The sequence below is a fragment of the Lissotriton vulgaris genome, chromosome 7 (assembly GCF_964263255.1).
Source record: "Lissotriton vulgaris chromosome 7, aLisVul1.2, whole genome shotgun sequence".
NCBI classification, from domain to species: domain Eukaryota; kingdom Metazoa; phylum Chordata; class Amphibia; order Caudata; family Salamandridae; genus Lissotriton; species Lissotriton vulgaris.
In genome coordinates, this window is record NC_141695.1 from 1463882733 (window position 1) to 1463908135 (window position 25403).

Below are 25403 nucleotides of genomic sequence, written 5' to 3' on the forward strand. Positions count from 1 at the left end.
CCATATCCATCATTGCCATCCCATCTACTGTCCAGCATTCATAGGTCAGAATAATAATTCCTCATATCTCACCATTATCAATGTGTTATTGCCAGTATTTCCTCTCACTTCTATTTGCAGTCCAAAATCCAACTAATCATTCTATAATTTAAGTTGGCACAAATTATTCTGATATCTACCTCAGGAAGGCATGATGTAATAAAAAACCATGTGTCTCATCTTAGTTAATCATGTCCACATTTTCGCGTAATCTAAGATTATTTTTTATAGGTCAATTACACATATCATAACCTCACTATGAAATCATATTTAGCTCGATTCCTTCTATGGAGCATGTGCCGATATATTGCCACCCATTTCAATGAAGCATGTATTTCTAAGAAGATAGGGGCTGGTGGGTGGTGTGGTTCTGTAATTCTCAAACCTGATTCCATTTTAGTCTTACCCTCACGTAGGCCAGTGAAGTAGGCCCAACGAACAAGTGGCCTTACCTTCTGAGTTTGTGCATATATTAATTTGGGGTTTTCTGACTCTGAATGAACTCCAGAGAGAGTAACCCTTTCCACCTGAAAATGACCTTTTGCAAAACCAGTTTCACTAGCTGATCGTTGTCTGAGTTTTTCAATCACTGTTCAGGACCTCGTTAACCTTTAGTTTCCTAGCACATATCTTATCCTAAACAATATCTAAATTGTTTCTTTCCTTAAGACTTTCTTTTCTAAACATGGGCTTTTGCCATGCGTCGTGACTGCCATCTGGTGTTGCCTTTTATGTAGGCCTCAGAAGTTAGTCTGTGAGCAAAGCAGTCTGATCTATTGTGGATCATATATATATTAACTAAGGATTTCTTCGTGCGCTGGAGTTAATTTCAGAAGCTGGCCTTTCACCTGGAATTGACCCTGCCAAGCCAATTTCCCTGCAAGATCGTTATTTACTTTCCCAATCACCATTCAAGACACTTGTTAACTTTTAAGTTTCTTTAAGTTTCTGTTATCTTGCACATTATCTGAAACTACTTTTCTTTACTGTTTCTTCATTTCATGGGTTACGCTTCCAATTAAGGGTTTGTTCGGGCCTTCTAGATTATTATTTAGATATGCCTAAATATTAACTTGTGGGTTGGGACACTGTAAAATGAGCTTTACTGTATGATGCTGTGTGATGTCATGTATTTTCTATTGGTTACATTTTGGTGCAGGGGCGTGCATTTTAAATGCACCTTTTTGTGTATAAATAGGGATGTCTTGCCTTAGTAAAATTGAGCAGTTTCTTGAGTTGTACACCATGTTGTATTGCTGGGATTTCTGCTATTAGCTGCAGCTAATAAATTTGATCTCAGACGCCACCTAGAAGTATTCCGTGTCTCTGTATACCAAGGCAAGGGAACCCAGAGGACTTTGGGCGTGTCCCTGACGCCGCTGGGCATTTGAAAACCCGGTTCTTCAGTTGGCGCGGCCAACGTGGGGCGACTTCAGTGGTACCGGTCCAAGCCCAAAGATTGCGAGGAGCCACGTGAGGAAATTCTGGAGGAGGGCCCCCACTTCATCGACCCCTGCATGTCGACGTGGACCAAAGGTCTTTTCTGCGAGGTTTCCCACTTTCCAACGGCTACGAAGGACTGCTGCCCTGACTGTCGCCTTGTCTTGGACCCTCCAATTGATGTTTGTAAAGCGAGACGATAGACGGTCTTCTGGTGGCATGACAGATATTTGGTTAAGTATAAGTGGGTCGCTCCCACGACTTTGTCTAGTTCCTTGGTTTTGATTTGGTTGCTGCAGTACCCAAAGCCGAAGGGCTTGTATATTTGCGAGTGTATCATTTTTTGATTCCCTTTGAAGTTTGAAACCAGACTAGTGAGCAAGATGCCTGGTCTTGGTAAATTTGGTTTTGGTTTGTTTGTGGTAGTAACAGGGATTCCCGATTGGAGGATTCATGTCCGATACCTCCGGTTGGAACTCCGACTTATGAACTTTACTCAAAACACGGGGTGGGCCCTATTACTTATAATGAAGTATGGGTCCACTACACTAAAAAGGATGGTGTTTCACGATGGCCCCCACATGGTAGTTTTGAAACAGAGATTTTAGACAATCTAGAAGTTAGGCTATTGAGGAAGAAAGCCCGGCCGGCAATGTTTGACTCTTTCCACCTTTGGCGTAAGGAAGCCAAACAGAGAGAAATTAAGCAAGCAAAGAGAGGTAGGAAAGATAAAAATATGTCAGTACTACAAGCTGCTAGACAGTTTAAGGAAGATGGAGAAGAGCGTGCGAGTGAAGTCTTAGATAGACAGCATTGCATGGCCATAGATAAATGTTATCCGGCCTTGCCGTCTTCTCCTCCGAAAGTGATGGAAGACCCTGAAAAAGATCCTTTGATCTCTCATTTACTGAGATTGCCTCCTCCCTATGTGCAGGGTGCTACTGCGCCTCTATTACCCCCGGTTGTTCCACCCCTTGTTGTTCAACCTCCTGCTGTTGTTCAGCCACCCGGTGCTCTACAGATGGTTTTGCCTTCTCCTGCGCAACCCATTCTAGGGTCGCCAGCCTTGCTATCAGCTTTGCCTCAAACTCCTTTGCCTTCTGCATCTTCGATTTCTACTGTTCTTGTCCCTACACCTTCCTTGCCTCAGAATACTTATTCTCCTGTTCTTATGTCTACTTCTTCCCCTTCTGCTCGAAAATGAATGACCGAGACTGTTGTTAATCTGTTGTCACCATTGTTTGGGTCATTGAATATCACCCCTGTTTCGGAACGTAAGCAGAGTCGTAGTCAGCTTCCTAGTTCTGAAGAACGGACAGTGTTGGATTAGTTGGCTCGTGGGTGGATTTTAAATGCTCCGAGGTATGATTTGCCAGCAGTTATGGATGTTTTCTTTCAGTGGGAATCGCCTAAGCAAATGTATGTTTTTGATGTAATGTGTACTTTTCTGCGTCAGGAATGGGAAGATAACGAGTTGGGTCCGATTCCGCAGGATGTGCTCGATGTTCAGTCAGATTTTGCTAAAGGGATGATAGTGGAATTTGATGTTACAGATGCCGTAGAGACAATACTTGCTTTTAGATCTAGACTTTTGCCTCAGACATTGTATGAACCTGATTCCACTGTTAGGAGAAAAAGTGAAACAGTACCCTATGAGAGAAGTTCCTCCTGTATGGAAAGAAGCAGTTCAGGCTAATGTAAATTTGGGTATTCAGGCCGCTCCTGCTCATTTTCAGCGAGTATGGGTACATGTCCCATGGAAGAGAGCAGAGGTCTTGGCTCTTAAGCAGACCTTATCTGACCCTCGTAAGAATCCTGCTGGTTATTACAAGGAGTTGTCCCAGACAGTTGAAGCGTGTATTATGAACTTAGCTGACATCGACATGTTGATGGGTAAAGTAGTCCCTCAACCCTTGTGGGCGAAGATTCGTCATGAGAATCATGCTGCTGAATTAGGTGATACCTGGGCGAATATTGTTGCTGCAGATGGTAGACAGGAGAGAGGTGCTAAACCTGAACCTCTAGTTTCAGAATTACAAGGTAGAATTATTAATCTGATGAAAACGATGATGTCCGCTTTACGAGTGAATCGGGATAAGTTAGCAGCATGTAAGCAGAAGAAAGACAAGAGTGTATCTGATTTCTTCACTAGGTTTGAAGAGACGTTTATTGATCATAGTGGCCAGGATATGAGTACGGAGGGTGGTCAAAGGTTGTTTGTGGATAAATTTGTCTTTAATTTGCTTCCCGAACTTTCTAATAAGTTAAAGGACTCTGAGAGTTCATGGGCTGTCTCTTCCTCGGCCCAGATATTGGCTAATGCACAATATTACGAGAATAGGGATAAAGATGAGAAGGATAAAGTGGAGAAGAAAACTAAAGAGTTAAAGACGAAAGTTCTTTTGCAGCAAGCTTATCCGCCTCGTCAGAATCAGCCTCAGTTTCAGCAACCTCCACAATTTCAGAGATTTGTACAGAAGCCGGAGCCTTATGTTCAGCGATTCTTTCCTGGCCCTAATCAGTGTGCTTATTGCAGAGAAGAAGGTCATTACAAGAATAGCTGCCCGCCTTTGTTACAGCGTGCGAATGGTGTATCTGGTCAGAGAGGTCGTGGTAGTTTTCAGCAAGCTCCTAGGGGTAGGGGACGTGGTGGGTTTCCCCAGAATGAGCGTTCCTCTTCCCTACAGAATTCTGCGAATTATTTTGACAGACAGAATGTTCCGAGTGGTCAGTCTGCCCAGTATTATGTTGAGGATTACTATGTCGAAGGTGAGAGTTCTGGTTATAATGATAACTAGGGCAGCCAAGGACAAAGTGAGGGAGTAGTGTCAGTTCCAGAAGACCAGAGTGGACCTTATGTTGAAGTGATTACATCAGGTGTGGTAGAACCTTTTCTTTTGGATACTGGTGCGATGAAGAGTTCTATTATGCACTCTAAACTTCCTGGTGCACCTTTGTCTGGTTTGACCAATGTTTCAGTAGGATTTTCAGGCGCCCCAGTTCGTAATCCGGTTTCTTGATGCTTCTCAGCCACCTGTGTACCGGTTTGTGATCGACCTTCGAGAGGTAAATAAGATAGTCGTGCCACAGTTTCCTGTGGTACCTGACATCACTGCTTTGTTGACTTTGATTCCTGCTTCGGCAGCTTGGTTTTCTGTCATCGATTTGAAGAATGCTTTCTTCAGTATTCCTATTGCTGAGGAGAGCAGGGATATTTTTGGCTTCTCATTAGGAGGCCAAAGCTTCCGGTTTAAGAGAGCTCCCCAAGGTTATTGTGAAAGTCCCTCCATCTATAGTCAGGCATTGAAAACTCAGCTTGACGGTTTTGTGTTACCTGTTGGTGCTACTCTTATTCAGTACGTCGATGATTTGTTGATTACTGCTGATGATGAAAAGATTTGTAAAGAGGCTACTCTGTCTTTGTTGCGGTATTTGTCTGACCTTCATCATAAACTGTCACCTTCAAAGTTGCAATATTGTCGCCAAGAAGTGACCTACTTAGGTCATCTTTTGTCGAAGGAGGAAAGGAGATTGACCCCAGAACGAATTCAAGCAATTGCGCAAATGAATGTACCATCCACACAGAGAGAAGTGCGTGCCTTTTTAGGTATTACATCGTATTGTAGACAGTGGATCCCCAATTTTTCACTGTTGGCGAAACCTCTGTTAGCATTGACTCTGAAAGATACTCCGCATCCTCTTCCTTGGTCTGACGAATGTCAGAAAAGTTTTTCTGAACTACACGATGCATTGTGTTCGGCTCCTGTGTTGGGTACTCCGGACTATAGTAAGCCTTTCACGTTGTACGTGCACGAGAGAGAAGGTTGTGCGTTGTCAGTGTTGACACAACCATTTGAGGACAAGCAGCGTCCATGTGCGTATTTCTCCTCTACGTTAGACCCAGTTGCTAAGGCGTTGCCGAGTTGTCTGAGAGCTACAGCTGCAGCGGCTGTTTCTATCCAACAGTCTGCTGGTTTGGTATTGGACAATACGTTGATTCTGATGGTCCCACATGCAGTGGATACCTTATTAAACAGGACTAAGACACAGCACCTTACTAGTGCACGTCTGTCAGGTTACGAATTGACATTGTTGGCTAGTCATGTTCACATTAAAAGATGTAATGTGCTGAATCCAGCTACGTTGTTACCGATCTCTACAGAGAAGGATCCTCTGGAACAGCATGATTGTTTTCTTCGTACAGAGGAAGAAACGAAAGCTAGAGTTGACCTCAGGGATACTCCCCTTATGGATGTTGATGGTACCCTGTGGGTAGATGGTTTGTGTTTTAAGCTTCCGAATGGTGAAACGACTGCAGCGTATGCTATTACAACTCTACATACAGTTGTTGGGACAGCACGCATACCAGAGAATTCTGCACAGGAAGCAGAATTGATTGCACTGACTAGAGCGTGTGTGTTGTCAGAAGGAAAGCGAGTGAATGTTTACACCGATAGCCAGTATGCGTTTGGAGTTGCCCAGTTTTGGGCGTTTGTGGAGAGAGCGTGGGTTCCTTACTTCGCACGGAACCAAAATACAGCATGGGCAGTTGGTGAATGAACTTTTGGAATCTCTCACTCTCCCAAAGCAGATTGCAATTGTGAAGTGTAGTGCGCATAAGAAAGTTGTGGACGATGTTGGTCGAGGGAATTCGTTTGCAGATGAAGTTGCGAAGGAAACAGCGAAAGACATGATGAGCCGTATGTATGTTGCAGGCCCAGCTAATTGTGTTATGGCTGGTGGAATGTGTGAAGACACAATAGAAAGTGTGAAAATGATTCAGGCTGAAGCAACTGAGAAAGAAGTGAGTGTTTGGAGAGAAACTACGGGTATGTTGGATTCGACAGGTTGTTGGGTTGAGTTGTCAGAACACCAGCGATGGTTGTTGCCAGATACGTATGTGCTCCCAGTGGTTACAATGGCTCATGGAATGGCTCACATAAGTTCGAAGGGAATATGAAAGTTGTTGGCTCCAGTTTGGCAGAATGCTGGAATTCCGAAATGTGCAAAGAACGTTGTGAAACATTGTATGATTTGTCTGAAGTATAATCCTGGTAAGGGAACTCCAACTCCAGCTGGTCATTTTGCTCCTCCGACGTATCCGTTTGAGGTGATACAGCTAGATTATATACATATGGAGAGATGCAACAATTTGAAGTATGTCCTTGTGGTTGTTTGTGCCTTTTCCAGGTGGATAGAGGCCTACCCCCTAAAGGATAATACTGCCTTGTCTACAGCCAAGGTTTTGCTGAGAGAGTACTTCCCTAGGTATGGTTTGCCGAGAATTGTATGGTCGGTAAATGGGACTGAATTTGTGGGTCAAATCATGAAGAAAGTATGTGTTGGATTGGGAATAAATCAGAAGTTCCATGCAGCAAATCACCCCCAGTCTGCTGGACTTGTTGAATGTTACAATGGTACCTTGAAGCTGAAATTAGCTAAGGTACAAGCGAGCACTGGTCTTACATGGCCGGATGCCTTGCCGTTGGCTCTTTTGTCAACAAGGACGACTGTGCATTCTCGAGTGGGACTTAGTCCGTATGAAATTGTGTTTGGTCGTCCAGCCAATGTTTGGGGTGTGCCTCGTCCTAAAGAATACAGCAGTATTGAGTACCCTATGTTGGTGGACTACTTACATGACTTGACTGCTAAATTACATGTTCTCCACCAACAGGTCTATGACAGTCTACCGACAGCAACTGCGGATCCAGGACACACAATTCAACCCGGTGATTATATTCTCACGAAGAATTTTCAACGAACAAAGAATTTGGAGCCGAGGTGGACTGGACCGCATTTAGTTTTGTTATTGACTCGAACTGCTGTTAGAGTAACTGGCAAGAAAAACTGGGTGCATGCCACCCATTGCAAAAAAGTTCCATTGCCCTTACCATATGACAAGTGGGTGAGGGGAGGTATAGCCGATTCTGAATGTGAAAAAATTCCTAGATTTGTTCCATTTAGTGATGCTCATTTGACATGGAGACGGTCGGAACGCGAGGATGATGATGTGCTGCAAGCTGCTGTGCCTCCTCTATGTCAATAGCTACCTACTTTGAACATTCTAGTTCCTGTAGGGCTTACTGTGCAAACTCCAAGTTGTGAGAATTAAAGTCTTGAACTGCGCTGACAAAAACAATGGAGACTGAAGTGGTGAGGGTTGAAGAGGAAGCTTTTTATATTTCCTCTCTGACAACTGGTTCAGCAGGGGAAACCTAGGCCACCTTGACTAAAACAGAGCTGCTAGAATTACATGTACCTTTTCGCTTTGAACCTTCTGCAATACTCTTGGAAGGAGAGGTATTGGAGGAAATCCAAACGTCTGTATTACTCTTAGAAGGAGAGGTATTGGAGGAAACACAGCCGCACTTCAGGTGGTCCCAGAAATGACATCACATCTACTTCCCACACATACTGATGCCAGTCTCTGAGCTAAAAGTGAGGTAGAAGGGCCCTGCTTGGGGAGGCAAATAGGTTCAACCAAGGTCTCCTGAACCTCCTCCGTATCAATTGAAAAACTCCTTCCTCAGATGACACGACAGTGAGGTTGGCAGATTGCGACTCAGCTTGTCCTCTGGCAAATCCTCCATTTATTTGCATTGCTCTCAAATCCAAGAGGTGCCCTCCAGACCATGTGAACATTTTCAAGGCTGCTTTGAAAAGTGGTAAGTGTGTTCTCCACAGAAATTGACATCAGTTTTTCAAGATTAATATCCATTCTTTCCAGATCGTGGTATGAAGGACAGAGACATTTTAGTTGCAGTGAAGTTTCTTTATTTTTATTCTTAGGACAAGGACAGCCGACACGTGTTTCGCCCCCTCTTGGCGATTTGCGCCGGGGCTTTCTCAAGGCTGTTGAAGAGGATAAGAGAGAATATTTTAGTTGTGTGGTATGAGAGCAGTTGACCCCAAGAGGAACAGAGAAAACACCTAGAGTGAGGAAGTAGTTAGGGTGATTTAGTGGTGTCATAGCGTAAAAAGCCTTATCAACATGCTCAAAGAAAAGTGGTGAAACTTGAGTCAAATGCAGTGATTTGAGTTGTGCCAGAACCGCGCAGAAGAGAATTCAGAAGGAAGCGAGTTTTTTTAGAAGGACGGCAAGATCTGGTTAGCGTAGAGAAAGATGTCACGATATTCAGTTTTACAATCCAAAAAAAAGTCCCAAAGTACCAGAACAGAAGATGATGAGTGGGTAAAAAAAGGTACAGTGTGGTAGATGGAATACAATCATAATACCTAGTTTAGCTTATTGACATAAATGGTTGTGGTTTCCATATAGTTACAGTGTCCCAAATGCGAAAATATAATTCTTCAGAAATAAAACATTTTCTGTCAATTCAAACAGAAGAGTTCGTAAGTACAATTGTATTGGCAATCAATCTTTCGCATGGCATATCAGATAAAACATTGTGAAAAATATAAACAAGCTTACAATATATAAAAAGCATCTATCTACATTACAAAAATTGCAGAAAGTGAATGGCAAGGTTTGTGCTATCTTACAAACTTAGTATTAGGTTGTTACGATTTGAGTTGATATGGTTACTATAAATCATTTTCTCAAAGTTGATCTAACCCATTGAGGGTGGTGCCTTTTATTCAATAAGGATAAACCTGGCTATTGTGTCTGCATCACGAGAACTGCCATCAAAAGGATCATGTCTTGGTAAATAGTTCAAACTGATGATGGTTCTAGTAACTAACATTAAGTTAGAACATGCATATAACAAGGTCATGAGTGGCCTCTATTGAAAGGGGTTTGCTACGTTCTTATATTCAAAAGACACATGATTAAAAATAGTGGTCGAGCTATACATATTAATTACATTTTTTTAGCATTGTTGTAAAAAGGAAAGTAATTCCTGTATTTGGTGATTTATCAAATACGGGCATTATTTACATGGCGGTACAGGTATTACTGAGTTCGTTAACTTGCTTTTATTGTGGCATAGTCAAATAGACGTGTGGTAAGTGCTGCGCCACATTTCTGTACAAACATTCGGTTGATTTAAAAACAGTGTCACCCAGATAAGTGCGTTTGTTTGTTAGGATGGTCTATGGTCAATGGGTAACAGTGCAGCTCGTAGTGTTGAGATTATGTGAAAATGAGCAAGCACGAGCAATTTGATGAGCTGGCGACACAGGGAAAAGCGGGACGGCATGTAGCTGTAATTTAGAAAGGTTGCACACGCCAAATGTATCGGCGTGTTGTTCGAGTAAATGGTATTTTAAATGCTTCCGTCCCAGAAAGAGGGGGATGGTATACATCCGTGATTACGGAAGTTGCATAAATCAATTCGGGCGGCGTGCACAAGAAACTTACTTTTTAGGCTGATGCCCCTGCTCCTAAAGTCCTTCCGACATGGTGGTTCTTGGGTTGAATCCCAGCGGTTACCACAGCCGCGGGAACCCGGTAATTAAAGGATCCGACCCGGAAGTAGTAACCTCAAGAGCGGGTTAACCTTTAATTATTCTACATTTGGGATTGTTATTTATTGTGATTTAAGGAGTCAAAATGTCGGGCGAAAAAGACACCGTTCTAATTTTAAATATATAGAGCACATGAGTTCGAGCAAAAGAAAAAGAAGTTATTAGTTACGGGATTTCTTCAAAAACGGTATCTCGTTCAGCTCGGTAAAACGGGCGCCATTTGTAAGAGGTGTAGATACCTGCTTAACAGAATGTCAACATTTGACGACTTGTGCAGTGTAGGCGAATAGCGTGTGTTCACCCGTTTATCTTGTTCTCTTATCCCAGTTTAAGCAAAGGATGATGAAAATAGTGATTAGGAGATGTAAACCTATAGTTTTGGATTGCATTGCCAACATCTGTCAGTTGGCAGTAATGCTTGGCCTCAAGACATGCAGAGGCAGGGATATGAGTACTTATTTTTTGGGCACCTAGGATTGCATCAGGCTAGGTCCTCGTCTAATGGTCATTTTTTAAGAGTGATATAAACTAATTTCGCTTTCTAACATCCTCAATCTCTCATTAGTTTGTATTGGTATGTTTGGTCTCAGCATTTCCGCACAAAAGCTAAATGGATTTAATCAGGAAAGTGATCGAACATAGTGGTTCTTACTAGAGAGAGTACACATTTATGCAAGCCCTGATGTAATTGTTCATCTCATCTATTATAAACATGCAAATTTGTCCATGGCATTGCTTTGATATCTCACAGTGGGGAGAGTGAGAAGGGTTATAGTCTATGATGTCACTCAACTGTTATAGACCTGTGTCTATGTCCGTAGTGTTATTGCATCATCTCACAGGTAGGGAAAGTGAGATCGGTTACAACCAATGATGCCACTCATATTCCTGGTTAAGCCCTTTTGTTACAGTTTCCATTCCAATGATTAATGAGCTCTCTTCTCGACGAAGCATTTGGTCCAAATCTCCTCCTCGTTTAGGGATTTTAGTCTTTTTAGGCCCAAAAAAGTGAAGCCCAGGTTGTTCTTATGATGTTGTAGAAAGTGATCTACAAGGGACTGTTGAGTGTCTATTCCATGAATATTCCGATAGTGTTCCTGTATTCGGACTTTCAAAGGTCTTTTAGAGCTACCAATGTAATGTTGTCCACAAGGGCATGTTATTAGATAAATAACATAGGTACTTTCACAGTTGATGAGATCTTTGATCTTATATTTGTTGCCATTGATTAGGACCTCTTTAGTTCTTGATTTGCCCAATTTGCAGATTGAACAGTTCGTGCAAGTGTAAAAACCAATGGTCTGAGGTGGAAATGCTCTTGGTTTTGGTTTGATATCTAGAAAAGATGGACAGAGAATATCTCTTAAGTTCCTGCTTTGCGAGAAACCCATCTGCAAATTGGGCAAATCAAGAACTAAAGAGGTCCTAATCAATGGCAACAAATATAAGATCAAAGATCTCATCAACTGTGAAAGTACCTATGTTATTTATCTAATAACATGCCCTTGTGGACAACATTACATTGGTAGCTCTAAAAGACCTTTGAAAGTCCGAATACAGGAACACTATCGGAATATTCATGGAATAGACACTCGACAGTCCCTTGTAGATCACTTTCTACAACATCATAAGAACAACCTGAGCTTCACTTTTGTGGGCCTAAAAAGACTAAAAATCCCTAAACGAGGAGGAGATTTGGACCAAATGCTTCGTCGAGAAGAGAGCTCATTAATCATTGGAATGGAAACTGTAACAACAAGGCTTAACCAGGAATATGAGTGGCATCATTGGTTGTAACCGATCTCACTTTCCCTACCTGTGAGATGATGCAATAACACTACGGACATAGACACAGGTCTATAACAGTTGAGTGACATCATAGACTATAACCCTTCTCACTCTCCCCACTGTGAGATATCAAAGCAATGCCATGGACAAATTTGCATGTTTATAATAGATGAGATGAACAACTACATCAGGGCTTGCATAAATGTGAACTCTCTCTAGTAAGAACCACTAGGTTCGATCACTTTCCTGATTAAATCCATTTAGCTTTTGTGCGGAAATGCTGAGACAAAACATACCAATACAAACTAATGAGAGATTGAGGATGTTAGAAAGCGAAATTAGTTTATATCACTCTTAAAAAATGACCATTAGACGAGGACCTAGCCTGATGCAATCCTAGGTGCCCAAAAAATAAGTGCTCATATCCCTGCCTCTGCATGTCTTGAGGCCAAGCATTACTGCCAACTGACAGATGTTGGCAATGCAATCCAAAACTATAGTTTTACATCTCCTAATCACTATTTTCATCATCCTTTGCTTAAACTGGGATAAGAGAACAAGATAAACGGGTGAACATACGCTATTCGCCTACACTGCACAAGTCGTCAAATGTTGACATTCTGTTAAGCAGGTATCTACACCTCTTACAAATGGCGCCCGTTTTACCGAGCTGAACGAGATACCGTTTTTGAAGAAATCCCGTAACTAATAACTTCTTTTTCTTTTGCTCGAACTCATGTGCTCTATATATTTAAAATTACAACGGTGTCTTTTTCGCCCGACATTTTGACTCCTTAAATCACAATAAATAACAATCCCAAATGTAGAATAATTAAAGGTTAACCCGCTCTTGAGGTTACTACTTCCGGGTCAGATCCTTTAATTACCGGGTTCCCGCGGCTGTGGTAACCGCTGGGATTTAACCCAAGAACCACCATGTCGGAAGGACTTTAGGAGCAGGGGCATCAGCCTAAAAAGTAAGTTTCTTGTGCACGCCGCCCGAATTGATTTATGCAACTTCCGTAATCACGGATGTATACCATCCCCCTCTTTCTGGGACGGAAGCGTTTAAAATACCATTTACTCGAACAACACGCCGATACATTTGGCGTGTGCAACCTTTCTAAATTACAGCTACATGCCGTCCCGCTTTTCCCTGTGTCGCCAGCTCATCAAATTGCTCGTGCTTGCTCATTTTCACATAATCTCAACACTACGAGCTGCACTGTTACCCATTGACCATAGACCATCCTAACTAAGCATGGGCGAATTTTGCGAATCTCGCGTTCGCGAATTTTGCGGATTTGCGAACTCGCAATCCGCAAAATCCGCGAATTCTCGCGAATTTGCGGATTTTTTTTTTTTTTGTGTTTGCGCGGGTTTCTGCCAGTTCGCGAGGGTTTTGTACAATGTCGCAAATTGCGAACTTACCTGTCGGGTCGCAAGTTTCGCGAACTTGTTGTTTCTACGTGTCCAGCCTGTTTGGGACACTCTTCTTCATCACTGCCACTCTCTGTCACCACTGCCACTCTCTGACTACTCATGCCACCCTCTGGCCCACCCATGCCACCCTCTGTTTCATCACAGCACCCTCTGGTTGTCCAGTCAGTGTACATTATTGTGGCAACGCAAGCACACCTTCCCTGCCTCAAGTGACCTGAATTAATTTGGGGCTGATTAATGTGTCACAGAATATTTTTTTAGCTGGCACCTGCTTCCTTAGTGCTTCCTGATTAGTGAACTTTTGCACTTGCTAAGTGCTTTCATTGTTGCAAAATTAGTTACAACACCTGCCCTGCCCCAACTGACAATAATGAATTAGGGGCTGATTAATGGATTTGAACTGCCAGCCTGGCTCCTGCTTGTCTCCCTTAGCTGTAATTCAGGACCTTTGTGGCATATGTGTAACTATTCTGAGGTTCAGAGCAGGGTCACATAATAGTTGCAACTGGCAACTGAACTCTGGAGGGGCCCCTCAGCAAGCACTACAGGAAATGGCTACTAATGATGAGCCTGAACTTTTGAACCTGGTAAGTAGTTTCAGTTTTGATTAGATCGTATTTCTGCAATTTTGCACTTATTCGCGGGGCGCGAAGTTGTACTGGGAAGCCGCGAACTCACGCGAACAGTGCGAGCAGTGCGAGCATAATCCGCTGCTCGCGGATTTGCGGATTTTGCGGGAGATTCGCGAATCTCGCGGATTGCGAATTTCCCGAAAATCCGCGAGCGAAACGGATTTTCCGCCCACACCTAATCCTAACAAACAACCGCACTTATCTGGGTGACACTGTTTTTAAATCAACCGAATGTTTGTACAGAAATGTGGCGCAGCACTTACCACACGTCTATTTGACTATGCCACAATAAAAGCAAGTTAACGAACTCAGTAATACCTGTACCGCCATGTAAATAATGCCCGTATTTGATAAATCACCAAATACAGGAATTACTTTCCTTTTTACAACAATGCTAAAAAAATGTAATTAATATGTATAGCTCGACCACTATTTTTAATCATGTGTCTTTTGAATATAAGAACGTAGCAAACCCCTTTCAATAGAGGCCACTCATGACCTTGTTATATGCATGTTCTAACTTAATGTTAGTTACTAGAACCATCAACAGTTTGAACTATTTACCAAGACATGATCCTTTTGATGGCAGTTCTCGTGATGCAGACACAATAGCCAGGTTTATCCTTATTGAATAAAAGGCACCACCCCCAATGGGTTAGATCAACTTTGAGAAAATGATTTATAGTAACCATATCAACTCAAATCGTAACAATCTAATACTAAGTTTGTAAGATAGCACGAACCTTGCCATTCACTTTCTGCAATTTTTGTAATGTAGATAGATGCTTTTTATATATTGTAAGCTTGTTTATATTTTTCACAATGTTTTATCTGATATGCCATGCGAAAGATTGATTGCCAATACAATTGTATTTACGAACTCTTCTGTTTGAATTGACAGAAAATGTTTTATTTCTGAAGAATTATATTGTCGCATTTGGGACACTGTAACTATATGGAAACCACAACCATTTATGTCAATAAGCTAAACTAGGTATTATGATTGTATTCCATCTACCACACTGTACCTTTTTTTACCCACTCATCATCTTCTGTTCTGGTACTTTGGGACTTTTTTTTGGATTGTAAAACTGAATATCGTGACATCTTTCTCTACGCTAACCAGATCTTGCCGTCCTTCTAAAAAAACTCGCTTCCTTCTGAATTCTCTTCTGCGCGGTTCTGACACAACTCAAATCACTGCATTTGAATCAAGTTTCACCACTTTTCTTTGAGCATGTTGATAAGGCTTTTTACGCTATGACACCACTAAATCACCCTAACTACTTCCTCACTCTAGGTGTTTTCTCTGTTCCTCTTGGGGTCAACTGCTCTCATACCACACAACTAAAATATTCTCTCTTATCCTCTTCAACAGCCTTGAGAAAGCCCCGGCGCAAATCGCCAAGAGGGGGCGAAACACGTGTCGGCTGTCCTTGTCCTAAGAATAAAAATAAAGAAACTTCACTGCAACTAAAATGTCTCTGTCCTTCATACCACGATCTGGAAAGAATGGATATTAATCTTGAAAAACTGATGTCAATTTCTGTGGAGAACACACTTACCACTTTTCAAAACTGTTTCTTTACTTGAAGCCCAAGAGGTCCAGAGCTTCAAGTGTGTCTCCACCCACTCATCAACACTACTTATTCAAGTGTTGTTCAAGCCTTGAAATCCTTGGACCTTTTTGCTACCCCTTTTACATTTTCAAGGCTGCCCTTGCTAACTCTCTGTTCCTCATGCCACACTGTCTGTCCAGATACGCTTTCACCACTTGAATATTGGTCCTTACCAAGATATTGTCTATATAGAGAGCATATTTCTGAAAGGCATATCATACTGTCATTAACTCCTTTTATTCCAAGACTTTTAACTTTTCTGCTCCTGAACACTCTCTTTGCACTTCCAAACCTCAAGAGGTCCCCCTAACCTCAAACACTTATGTTGGATGTTACGTTTTTTGGCCGAGGATAATGATAGTACACATCCTTTCTCAAGTTCCGCAGATCCAACCACCACTGTAAATGATACCTTATCTCCTTTAACACTGGATTCAGTGCCTTGTATTCTTGTGTATCTTGGGATCTATTTTCTAACATATGATAAACCACTCAGTTCAAGTGGTGGCATGATCAAGGAACCACATCTGTTGTTGGTGATAATACACCCAGGATTCCCAATCACTAACCGGCCTTCACGTTTGGTAATGACACTATCTGAGCCCCCTTTGTCTAAAGGGATGGAACCCTCCTTTACGACAAGAACACCTGCCCCTTATGTGTGTCTAAGAATAAGCCAATAAATGCTGCTAAGTTTTCTGGGATCAGATTGGACTTCTGATATTTCACAATAATTCCCACATCCTCCATTCAGGAGCACATATTCTTCACACTGGACTCCACATTCAAAAAAGAAGAACTAGAAATCAGCCAGTTGATGACATACAGAAACAACTGAATACCTTGTAATTGTAAAAAATAAAATGAAAACCTGAAACAAGTAATTTTGTGATCCCCTAGGTTCAAAGACAGCCTGATGATGAGTGCTCTAAACTGGAAATTGTGCACTTGAATAACAACCCTCAGAAAATGCTCCCTTTTGTCCCTTATCTGGACACTTACTTTTTCGGACACTGCTGCCTGCCGAGGAGGATTGAGGACTGTGTGGAGTTGCTGTCGCGCCTTGCTGCACCCGCTGCAACCCGCTGCCACTTCGTGCACCGAGGGAGGTGCTGACACTGTTGTGGCTGCTGGTGTGTTGTGGGGCGACTAGGGCTTGGTGTTGGCGGTTGGAATGCTGCAGGTACTCCATCTACCAGGAGTCCCTGCGTGACCCGCAACACCTGGTCAGCGTTCGTGCTCTGCCCCGCCCACTGGGCCTTGTGCACTCAATTAAACTGACTCTGATCCCCGCGACGCGGGTCACGCGCAGGAGTGCGCCGGGCTAAGCCCGGGCAAAGGGCGGGCCGTCTGTGGCTGTCCGGGGCTGGCCAGGGCTGGGCTGGGCCACCCTTAAGGTTTGGTCTCCGGTTAGCCAGGTTATTGGGTATTATTGTCTTCTTCGTTTATATGAGTCCTTCTTAGACCCAGTAACTAGCCCTACTACTATTTTGTGGTTTTTCTTATGCCAATGTCAACTCATTCTGGCAAGAGCCTGAGGGGGGGGAGGTGGCTGTGTAAGTGGCACTAAGGACCAGTTTATTACACGTTTTGTCACGGTTATCGAGAAAGAAATAGCTATGACAGAACGCCATCTTTCTAGGGAACTATCTGTTAATAAACGCTCCTCTTTGGGCCCCTTGGCGTTAGTTCCATCTCCAGTACATCCTGTCGACCCCTTGATCAATGACTCTACTAGCACCGATCACCCACGAGTCGCTGCCATTAGGGCTAGCTTGGAAAGGTTAGAAAGGCTGTCTGACCCAGTTTCATGTGGGGATGGAACCTCCTTCCCGGACTCAAGACCTGCTGAGCCACCTGCTCTTTTGGTCTCCTTGCCTACCCCACCTTGTTACGATGACCCTACTCCCCATCTTGTGACATCAGCATTAATAGCTGATAGAGTAGCTATCACTAAAAGGAAACGTATTGCTAGTCCTCGTAAAGGTACCTATCTTAAACCCTGTAAGAAACCAAGGAGGAATGGCAATAGAGGGGGTGTGATCCCTAAAGTTTCGGGGGCGGGAACTAAACAGCCCCAAGGGTTGATGGGGGGAGGCACATCTGGTGTCTCTGCTGTCCTCAGTAAGAAAACTAGTGCAGATTTGACATCTGCTCCTGTTGCAGCCCCCTTCCCTGTTGCAGCCCCCTTCCCTGAGATCCCATCGATTGCTCAGATTGAACATCTAATGAAATCCCTGCTCCTCCCAGTTCTGGAGAGAGTTAAGGGGTTGACGGAGCGGTTGGACAGATTTGAGCAGGCCACTCTTGACAACTTCTTTTCCCTAAAAACTCTAATTAAACTCCACTCCAGAATTAGAGAGGATGGCCTAGCAGGTAATACTGTCCCCCAGGCACAAACTACTGTTGATGAGGCCCTGACTATACCACCAGGGGTGGCGGTAAATATATCAACTGCACAGTGTGGGAATCCCCCCGGGGATCCCTTAAACACAGGGGTGGTTGTTGTAGATGATTTAGTACAACCCAAATTGACAACGAGCAGTAATGAGCCCTTAAAGAAGGGCATGATGCCTGCAGGTTCTGAGTCTGGCAGTCTTGCCAAGAATAAGAACTCTAGTAAAAGTAAAGGTGTTGAGGTGGCTAAAACCAAGAACCCGACTTCAGCTTTAGCGTCTAAATCACAACTGGTGGGAGAACTGGATAGAGCTACTGCTCCCAATGTCAACTTACCTCCTGATTGTCAGCCTTATGTAGCAGTCCTTACTGGGGTTCCCATGCTTAAACCAGACAAACATGAGTCATATACCGAACTTAAAAACAAAACCATATTTTGGCTCAGGGAAAATAGACCTTGCCTAGTTTCATTGATGGTCGGGTTCTCCATGTAAGAAGGGTTAGCTGGATAGGCCCTCGGCCTAAAGACCTAAGGGGCGATTGTATTCTTGTCAATTTTAAAGATCCCACGGTGGCAAGATTTGTTTGCAGCTACGATACTTGTGAGGGCAGCTCAGGTATTAGTGTGCGTGACCTTAGCTATTTTAATCCCTATCCTGCAGCAGTATGGCATCCTAGACCTATCAATAGGGAGGGAAAGGCGAGTAGACATTTCTTCCATGATTTACCTTCTTCTAGCCTGTTTTGTCAGACTCCAGATTCGAATTCTTATTGGCCATGGCGGGGCTATTGACCAGACGATTATCAATCGCCTAAGAAGATACTTGCCGTGGCTGCTATATCTGGGAGCTGCAGTATGAAATCGCAAGGGGATACCCTGGGACCCTCTTGCGATCGTCCACCATCTCCCGCTTTCCTTTTTGGGCCCCCACATGGGGAGAAACTTGGATGCTCTGTTTTGGGTGTACCTGGCGCCCCTGTGTGCTAGTGTTGTGGTATGTGTGGTCTCTTGTGATGACACTTGGAGGTATACTACATATTAACAACACAAGATCATAACTCAAGAAAACAACCCCTAAAAACTACAGATTGGTATGTTTATTCTCAGAACAAATTACGACGGATATATCTAATGTTTACTACATATGGAGGTAGACTCCATATTAACAACACAAGAGCATAACTCAAGAAAACAAACCCCAAAACAACTACAGATGGGTTTGCTCTTTTTCTTAGGTACAACTAGGACGGATATATCTATAGCTCCATGGCTGCTATGCGTTTTCCCCCCCTGTGCTGAAGAACCAAAATACCCATTGTTCATGACGAGCTGGGCTCGTCATGAGTGTACGTGGGGGCTACACCATGACGAGCCCAGCTCGTCATGAGTGTGGAAGGGGTTAATGTACTCAGTGTGGTGCCGGCTTGTCAGGCTCTCGCAGTGTTTTTTTGGCTTTACAGGTCTCATTTCCTCTATATTTTAGAGCGGTGCACTGTCTTCCTGAGCTGTAGCCAGGCGAGGAGTGGCACGTTCCTCTTACCCTAAAGGTGAGCGAGAGGAATGTAAATGATTGGTAACTAGTCTAACAGGAATGCCATATCATGAGACGGAAATGTAAAATGTAAAATGACTTACACTAACCATGTAAATGTCGTTTTTATCTTTGTATGTGTCTTTATATTTATGTTGTCTGTGTCTTGATGACGTCTTTCCTGGACTTCCCCCCACATACTTAGGAGGATCACCAGGTTTGATCAGGTGATATCTGTATCAAATTCTTTTTATCGCACGTTGAGCAGTAGCATATACTATAGGTCCTGATGAAGCGGATGATACTTATTGATCTATAGACCGCAGAAACATGTCGACCACAATGATACGAGCCAGTGATTATTAGGGTTAGTCACTGGTTGTTTTGCACTGAATCTTCTAACCTTGGAAATGAACGGCACCAGAATAAAGTTCCCTAGCGTTCATTATCCAATTTTAATATAGAGCACCTTTTCTCCTTCCTTTTTGATTTTCACAAACTCTTTTCTTGCACTGCTCCTCAGTTTATCAAGTAACATCCAAGTTACCGCGCACCACCTTCTCCTTGTTGAAGTGGCAACAACTTTGCTTCCACGCTTTGGGAAAGGTTTCAAATGATGACAGGGCGGCAAAGGACGATAAACTGATGGATATCTTCCCATCTAGAGCGATACGTTGTTGTGTGCTGTTCTAACAAATTGCCGAAAACACACATTCATTCAACCAGACACACTTCATAAAAGACACATTCCCTCCCCCTTTTGACCCACAGTTATTTTGTTGTTGAGTTGTACCTGGCGCCATGCCATTGTTGGAGGGTGCCCGAAAGACCCCTAACGTAGGGCTTAGCCCGCTTACACAGAGACTTTTAGTTGAGCATGAGACAGTGGTGGAACATAGCGGGCATCTCGCGAAATCTAGATTTACCTGAGTGGAATTCCTTCATCGAGTCCTTTGGGATATGTATTTTCCAAGAAACCTGGTGTTTGGAACCTCGGTACAAAGTTGGTTATACTACCTTCTTTGTGCCTGCTATTGCCCCTCCTACAGGAAGAGGTCGCCCTTCTGGCGGCCTGCTTATTTGGGTAAACATTTCATTGGGCTATCAGGTTAGATGTAGAGAATCTAAGTCTCCTGACTTGCAGAGGTTGTCAGTGAGAGGACCCCTCGGGGGGGGGGGGGCAGGAGATTTTCAATATCTATGTCAGAAGCCCCAAAGGAGGCTTGCCCTCTTTGACTTTATCGGGTCTTGAGGACGAACTTAGATTGTGTAGTCCTGATGTGTACATCATGCTTGCAGAGGACTTTAATTGTACTTTTGAGCGCCTAGTGGCAGATGATATTTTGGGTACCTCAGAGGAAGATGTTAGGAGAGGCATACCATCCTTATCGATAGCGCCTATAAAAAGATGGTTGCAAATGGTCGTACAAATGAATCCCTTGACCTTGGAGTATGGCCTAAGGGCGGTAAATGGAAGAACACCTTCGGATTCCTGTGGTGCCCACACGTTCAACTTGGTAGGTCATTCGTCAAGAATTGACTATATCCTGTTGAACTTTAAACTTTGGGCACATTTAGTGGATATGGCAGTTTTACCATCTACAGTCAGTGACCATAATTCACTCTCTCTGTCTCTGACCCCTCTATGGACGATGGGCAAAAACTTTCAGGCACCTAATGTGTTGAGGTCGACAGGTGAAGTTTGCCCCACGAACTGTGGGAGGTGCCAAAAATGAAATAATGTTGCCTTGGACGAGGGCAAGGTATTGGAAATACGTTCAATTATGAACAAGGTTTTGACCAGGTTGGAATCTACCACTCTAAATGCCCATGATGTTTCTATCCTATTTGCTCACACACTACTAAATCCATAGGCGACCTTTTTATTGTACGCAGCCAAAATACCAAGTCTAGCAAGAGGGGGCATCACAAGCGTAACCCAGGCTGGTATTCCAATTCTTGTCGGAGGGTAAAAAGGGATCTAATTAATGCAGTCAAAGCAAAGGGACTTGGGCTGATCAGTATTGCCAGGAAGAAATATAGGGGAGCAATTCGTAAGGCAAAGGAAGAGTGGGAAAATCAGTATTGGTGTGACCTGAAATTGGCTAGTGCTGGGAGGGATTCTAGGGGTTTTTGGGATTAGGTTAGAGCTAGGAACAAGCCTATTGATTCACTCATAACATGCAATATTCCAGAGGCGTCTTGGTTTGATCATTTTTCTCGCCTCTATACCTCCAAAACGGGAGATGAGTTGGGATCCCTCGAGATATTACCACTGGACCCTCCTGGGTTGAGTGAGGATCTGCTATTTTGTAGCAAGGAAGTGGAGCATGCAATCAGGTCTCTCGTTCCCAATAAGGCTGCAGGGCCTGATGGGTTACCGGGGGACCTAATCCGCATTAATTTGTTAGAATGGGGGAATCTTATCGGCTCACTGCTTAATGCAAGCTACTATGATGCTGCTCTCCCAGAATCTTTGATAGGTGCTGAGGTCGTCCCGATTTTCAAAAAAGGGAGTCGGGACGACCCAGCAAACTACCGACCGATAAGTTTGATAGACTCATTGCAGAAAGTTGCAGGAAAGGTGGTTCTTGGAAGGGTGCTTCAGTGGGTAGAGGAAAACGGAATCCTATCTGACTTTCAAGCTGGCTTTAGGTCAGGCACTGGGACCATTGAGCAGTCTTTTTGACTGCTGTTGCTCTACTGGAAGGTGGTTGTACTAGGCAAAGGCAGTCTGTATCTTGCTTTTATCGATTTACAGACTGCCTTTGACCTAGTGCCCCGTGGTTGTTTATGGAGGGTAATGTCTGATTTGGGAATGCCCCCGTATTTACTGTCATTATTAATAAAGCTCCACGCTGAGAACTTTGTGCAGGTGCGGTGGGGTAAACAGGGCCAAAAGACCGCTCGTATAACAGTAAATAGAGGTGTCCGCCAGAGATGTGTTCTTGCCCCAACTCTGTTCTCATTGTATGTTAACGGAGTGGTGGAGCATTGGAGTTCTGGACTTTTTGGTTCCGTCCAGAGGTGTCAGGGAACAACACCCAAAGACCCCGGAGTTCCACCTGCCTTGGTGCGCAAATGAACAGAAACACGGGCTTCTCGATGGTGGCGTCAAAGACCAAAGGTTTATTACTGCAGGGACACAGAAGTCACAGAAACCACACATGGGCAGTGTCTAGGAGCCTGTTCAATTTGTACAAAGAGGGTTGCTCCTTATATACTGAATTTTAAGCTGGGGGCGAATTCTTTACATGTAATACATTCTCAAAACCTTTGTGTCTAAAACAATAAATATTTTGCGTTACACAGGAACCGTTGATAAAATCTGATGCCAAACATCTACGAAGAGGGGTTCCCACTAGTTCATCACAATCCCTTGTCAATATTGCATTCAAGAGCCGGACCGCCTCATCGTAAATTTCGTTACCTCCCCCTAATAAAGATTCAGAAAGAAAGGAACGGAGCCAGGTGTGGAAGATAGGAAAACGGGATAAGAGATGTTTGTGGGTTGTAAATGGGCAAGGCTACCGGCTTCGGCCGCCTAATCGTGATCAGGACAATGGACACGAAGACCAGTTTAGCAGGACTGGCCTCGGGCAGAGGAGGCAGCCTTTGTCGAGTCATGCAGCTACAGCGTGATCTGTTTTAAGGTGCACGTGTCATGAAAAAGGTGAATCTCCGGCTAAGGCTACGTGTCCTTAATCGAAATGAAGTGATCAGAGGTTATTGCGTATGTGAGGGCAAGAAACACAAAATGGCTGCCATGATCTAAGATGGATGCCGTGGGTAGATCAGAAATGTGTTCATAACAGGAGTGCTCTTGCTCGTAGCATAGCGAAAACACCAGGATATGCTAAATGGATCATTTGCGGTTCGCTGATACCAATATTATGTATTTCCGACAATATTGAAAACACGGGTTCAAATCGTCACGGAACCTCAGACCCTCCTTTTGCCCTTACATAGGCAATTACTCAGTCTATGTCAGAGTCTAATTCTATGCTCATCAGGTCAGTGACATGTTGTTGTATCATCATCCTTTCTCGTGCCTTTTCTCCAAACGCAGGTGGTTTCCTAAAACAGGTTGCAGCACAAAGACTACACAGAGCAGGACCCTACTGGATAATCAGGCAGCATGAGAATAGGAATACTAAGATGACACCAATGACCATTAGAACCTTCCATCCCCACGCTGATATCAGAGTCCAAAACCACTCCATGAAGGACCAGTTTCCCTTGTCTACATGAATAGAGTCGGAAATCTTGTGTAGTTTCGAGATCGCCTCATAGACTGTTGGAGCATTATTAGGAATAAAGACACAGCAGCTCGATTGGATCATTCTGCATACCCCACCTCGATCTGCAAGTATAACGTCTAGAACCATACGATTCTGCAACGTCATGAGTCTATCCGCCTGAAGCTCAGCTGTCAAATTGCTAAGGGCACCAGCAGTTTCGGTAATAGTAGATTCAACTACCCGTGTTAGCTGACGTATGTTTCTACTATTGGCCATAGGCCCCCAGAATGGAAGGAAGCCTTTGAAGAAGTCTCCAGCTTCCTGACCAGCAGTATCTTCCTTGCTGAAGACACCTGTCGCTACTCTGGTCCTGTGGTAATCAGATGAAGCAGTGTATGTTGGAGGCAACAATCGAGCAATATAACATGAACCTAAAAAGTCGGCAGGCAACCATGTATAAGCTCGGTCTCGACAGATGAAGTAGGTACCCCTAGCAGTAAGAAAGGCAGGGGAAGAGTTAGCCGGAAACACATAAGTCTCTACGCACTCACTCCTCCCTAGCTGAGCTCTCGGATTTCTCCCATTACCTTGCAAACAGACCTGACCTCGGTGAGGTACGACCCAGATTGGAGTTGAGCTTTTACGCTTGCTTTCTCCCAAACTAAGGCGATACTCTGAAGAATTCCAACTCAAATATACTCGCAATTCGTCTCTAGGGTAAGATGGAGTATTATTGACATCCTTGATCATGTCAATAATTCCCTGGACTAAAGCTTTGTTGGCAGAGTTATATTTAGTGGAACGTGGTGGACGTGGAGGATAGGTTTCAAGGGCATAAGCAAAGATGGTTTTAAGGGCCTGAAATGATCCATTGTAGCTGAAAGGCAAAACCAGATAGGGAATACCTTTATCCATAGTGTGGGGTATCAAGCCACACACCCAGCAGTCTGTAGTGTTAACTACCAGTTGGTGTTGATGCAAGAGCTGTACAAAAGTGTTATTAATGAATTCTGAGCGTCGAGCTTGCTCATGTTCAGGAAACGAGTGAAAAGAGTGTATAGAGGAAACAGTAGAAGTAACAGGATCAAGGGGAGGTACTGTAGTTACTGGCACAAAAATCAAACTCATACCGAAAACGATTCCACCCACCAATGTTATCAAAACAATCAAAAATGTAATGGCACATTGTATTAAAAAGCATTTGCTGTGAAGAATTCTGTAAAGTCTGTTTCTGCGAACATAAATCACATTTTCTCGTTGCAGCGCAGGAAGCTCCATCTTCTACAATCCGCTCGCGACCACTGATGATGTGTACGTAGATGAAAATGCCTCTATCAGCCCTGGGAGTTCCCAGAACCAACAGAAAGATCGACCTTGTGTCAGACCCCCGCAGATTCAACTAGGCACACAGCCACGACCCTACGGCTACCCAGACGGCAAGGCAATTTTAAAAACAATAAACAATAGCAAACTTCCTGGCTGAAGGCAAAAGTTCAAAATTTCAAAAATATCACAATGGGCAGTTGCCTGCTTTATTTGTCCATATTACGAGGTCGTAAATTGTATCTTTGCTTCGCAGGTACTGTTTGATCAGCAAATAGTGTATCACTGGTAGCTGTTGCAGTGTTCAAGTTCGCAGATGACAGAGTATTTTCTGATGCAGGGGACAAATGTTCAGAGTTCAAAAGAGTCTTTTCAGGAGGAGAGTCAGAGTTTGGAGTGTCGGTAATTAATTCGGCATCGCTGAAAGGGATGAACTTTGGCGTATGTTCAAATTCGGAGGCACCAATTCCCTTTTTCACCCAGTCGTCGTAAGGAAGTGGCAAAGGTACACGCTTGACA